This window comes from Juglans regia, chromosome 11, assembly GCF_001411555.2.
Source record: "Juglans regia cultivar Chandler chromosome 11, Walnut 2.0, whole genome shotgun sequence".
NCBI lineage: Eukaryota > Viridiplantae > Streptophyta > Magnoliopsida > Fagales > Juglandaceae > Juglans > Juglans regia.
The window spans coordinates 228,142-233,119 of NC_049911.1; positions in this window are offsets into that span (position 1 = coordinate 228,142).

Consider the following 4,978-nt stretch of genomic DNA (forward strand, 5'->3'; position numbering starts at 1 on the left):
AATTAAGAGATAGAGTTAATAAACCAATGGCAAGATGAGATCATAAGCTTTCTATCAAGATGTGATCATTGGGATAAGGATTGAGCAAGTGCGATTATAAAAATTGAATAAAATATAGAATTAGAAATATTATATACATATATAAAAAATCACAAAGAGACAAAGTTAACAAACCAATGACAATGGTGGAACAAAGTCATATTACGGCCAATGTAGATTGAGACGTAGCATCATTTCTTGAAATTTTTTTGACAACAATTGAATTTGAAATTAAGTATGGTGAAATAAATATAACACAATATATTATGAAATAAAAACAAAAATAATGAATCAAGAACAATTACCAGATACAGGGTGATCACCACCCTCCTCATCGGCCTCCTCAAAGTCTACCACTTTCAGAATATGAATTGAGACAATGAACTCTGAAATGGATTCAAGATGTGCCCTTTGGTGTTAAGGCAAACTCTGAGGCTATGGTAGAAATAAATATGACCAAAATATTGCGGGCTCTCTCTCCAAGTATGGGATACTTGATGGAATTGACTTTCCACCAAATTAAGATATCAAATTGCCACGTAAATAGGTGCATCTCTGCTGTCAAATATCTATCCAACTACGATTGGTCGTCTGAAGCCTTATAAAGCTTAGAAACTTGCTCATATCTCTCAGTCCACCTACATATTTTCGCCATCTTGAGTTTGGGAGAAGGCGATGTAGTAGGTGTAGGTTCTGGAACATTAACACCTCTAAATGCAGCAAACACATCAAACAATCTACTGAGCCCTTGTTGCAAAATGACCTGACCATGTCTTCCCGTTGGTGATTTCCAAGCCATATAACGTGCCATCAATTTTGTACTACAGGTTAAGAACAATAGCCACGTATAGGAAAATATTGATCCTACTCAAATCTCTCAAATACTTCTCATACTTAGTCCTCATGCCCAATGCCATATTCCACAAAGTAGGATCAACACTCCTGTACATTTAATCCAATTGTTTTTTCACCTAACAAAATTGCTGATAATATTCATTGAATGTAACGTACAAAGACCTAGAAATGTGCATGTCACCTCATAGAAAAGCCAAAATGTTTTTGCAAAAACCCTTCACTACATTCCAATTATCATCCTTGGGCCACCCCAATCTCCCATCATCCTCAAAGTTTTTGACCTATTGCATGTCCTCATCACCAATGAGGCCAAAAGTCTCTATATTGTTGGGCCATCTCCAACATCAAGAATGTTGAGTTCTATCTTGTAGGAATATCAAGACACAACCCCTTCTTGCATTCAATACCTACAATACTAGCAGACACCTTGAATTTCTCAAGCCTAGTTGGTGAAGATCTCACACAAACCTCACCACACTTCCATTGAAGTCAAATCTCTAATCTAGATTGACTATTTTATTGTAAATAATATCTAATTGGACTCTTATTGCGTTGTTCTTCTAAGTTTACATTCAATTGAAATGTACCATGTCTTTTGTAGTGATATCCATACACCTTACTACAATGGTTACACTTGGCTTATGGGTTATTGGGGTCACCATCCTCTAACTTGGTGAATGATTTCACACAACTGAATCGGGTTTATTCTTTGGTGGATGCATAGGTGTAGGGATAGTGGTACTAGGGGTAGAGGCAGGGTAGCTAGCACTAGTGCTAGCGTTCGGACTTCACTCATTATCCATGGAGTTGGCTCACAAACTCACAAATACCTAACATGATGTAAAAATTACATAACAATTAAAATCATACAATCATACAAATTAAAATTCATTGGAGTTTCAAAAGTTTCAAGATTGAAACCCCAAATCATATTAGGTTAAGGGTTTTAGTATGAGCCCCTAACCTAATTTAAGATTTCAATCTGAAATCCTAATTTATATTAGGATTTCATATTGGAATCTTAAATTAGTCCCAAATTGATAAATTTCAACCAACAATTCAAATTATAACGCACAAATTCCACTCCTCCACAATACAAAAAACATAATCTTATCTTCCAAATCCATTAAAAAATCTCATCCTCCATAGTTCAATCCATTGGAAAATAAAATAAAAAAATTCGAGAGGGGTTTCAGAATACTTACGGATCATATTAGGGCCCGTAAGACTATTGGTCCAGATCAGAAAATCCGACAGGACCGAATCGATAGTCTTATTAGTCGGTCTCGGAGTGTGGTTTTTTTGGACCGGACCCAGCCGAGACCAACCGAATGTATATATATTTTTAAATATTTTATATAAAATATTATTTTATATAGTAGTTGTATAAGTTAATTATGTAATTTTCATCCAAGGGATCACCATTAACCATATATACAATACAATTATTTAATATTCATTAACCATATATATAATATTAAAGAGATCACTTAATCTTAGTTTTACTAATTTAATTAAATTTGTCATAATTTTTTCTGTCAAAAATATATATAAAAAAAAGGAAAAAATATTGCATTGTAGGAAGAGAGGAGGTTTGGATTAACCATTAACCAATATTAACCATATTTTCAATCCACGACCCTTTAGGACCAGACCGATTATACCCCTAGATCAAATGGAGAGAGGGGGTTTGGTGCGAGAGAGGCAAGCTGCTCCACTTTTATCAACATGTAAGGCCGGATAAGAGCATTAGCATTGGCTTCATCAAAATTTGATAAAAAATTTGAAGAAAAATACATATTTTTCATAAATTCAAAACCTCTCTATCTATAATCTCACATTGGATTAGCCATTGGATTCATCAAAATATAATATAATATTTTTTTTTAATAATAATATTTTTTTTTCATATTTTACAATTACACTAACCATATGTACATTAATAATTTAATTTGATATTTAAATTGAGAAATTCTATTTACAGTCCTCAAGTGGGGACTGCATGTGCATGCACATTGTTAAATGAGAGAAAACATCATTTTAGGAGGGATAATTTTGTAATTTTAAAAAATTTTAAAGTTAAAATAGCCTAAGCTTGCATTGCCGTCCCCATTTGGGGACTGTACTTAGCATCGCTCATTTAAATTATTGTTTCCCAACTAATTTTTTTTTCTCAACCTAATTATCCAACAAACACATTTCGCAAACTAATTTTCAAACCTAAACTAATAGTCTCCTGTATTTTGTAATAAAATAATAAAATAGACTTATGAATAATGCATCTTCAAATATATATGAAGATGAAACTAAATTTCCTATCACTCAAAGCTTGAGTTTTGAGTTTTATCGAATCCAATGCCAGCGTCTTTATCGAATCAGATCAAGGCACGCATGTTTTGCAGTGAATTCAGAGCAGTATTCCTGGACAGCACATATAGGATGGTTGACAACATTTTGTTTTTTTCATTTTTAGTTGTAATATTCAGAAAGTACTAATTTCTTTCCTTTTGTAAATATTTGGCCATTACTCGGCTCATTCATTCTTTATAAACTTCATATATAAAGAGTTATCTTCTCGGCTCTGGCTCAAATAATAAAGCAAGTCATCAGACCCTTGATCTTCAAAATTACTTTCTAGTGCTAATACGTGCAAAGTGGCCGGGACCCAATAGAAATATCCCAACATTCTTAGAATAGGTAGATTCATGTAGACATGATTATTAGTACTAGTGTTTGCAAGAGATTAATCAACATAGTTATGTACATAAGTAGATTAATACATAGACGAGTCATGAAGGATGAAGCTAGGCGCTAATTACAAGGTGAAATCAAACATGTGCTGCATGCAGTAATATTTCTTTTCTTCCCCATTATCGTCCGCAACAAAATTTCCTTTGACATGCATTAAACCTAGTACATATGTGAGCTAACCTAAGTACTGACCTACAAAATGAATATCAAACGGCCTGGACATACGTGATCGTATTAATGATGCCTGGAAATTAATATGTATTCGTGTATGATTATTCATATACGTACGCTCACGTACGTAGTGGATTAACATAGAGAAGTGATAGCAACATGCAGTTGACAAAATTAAGATGTTACAAAAAGTAGTACGTCAGATCCTACAAGAACTTACATGTATAAGATCATGAAAACCAGTACACAACTTAATTCATCATGCTTTAATCTTAGGGAATTAAGTGATCAATGAATTATATGTGTCTTTCAAAACATTATACATATATATATATATATATATATGCGTTTTGTTTTTCTGGAATCTCATGTGTTTTGATGGGGGAAGGTAAAATGGAATTGGCATCTGCAGTACTACTACTAGAACGGTCTAGAGATCAAAGTATAAAAAGGGACTATAATATTATTACACGTACATCTGTTAATTAGTTGGATGGAGAGCTACATTTTAGAGAATGACATTATGATAAAATAATTGCCATGATCCTCATTGTCAATTATATCAAGGAAAATGGGAATTACTTGATCAATAGCGCGGTTTATACTCCTCGCATCAGGAAAAAAGTGAGAAAAAAGGACAAAACATAATTAGCATAATGGACAAGTACTACAACGACTAATTTAATGTTGATAATCACCAACTTTGTCGTTGAGGCAGATGTCCCTTTAATTTGTTTGGATGCGAGAATGAAATCTTTTTTTTTTTTAAAGAAGAGGCGAAGGGTATTCCAAGTTTATTGATAGTCCTTACTTGTGATAGAGAAAAATTGTAGTTACAAGCAGACACATGTGAGATGTAATGTTAAGATATAAAATAAATAATAAAATCGATATCTTCTCACCAACTAATTAAATAATTGGAACAAGTAGTGATTTCACATGGTATCAAAGCAGATATCTTAATTTCGAATCCTGTAAATGTAGACACATTTACAATTCTGTAAATCTTTTTTATTATCATCTGAATAAAATCTTTTATAATTTTGTAAATGTAGGCATATTGTTGAGCCACTTAAATCTTGTATTGTATGTGATTGATTCCACTTTTTATTACTTTTTCTCAATTGGTTCCTAACATTTTGTATGTCTTGGAACGAGTAAT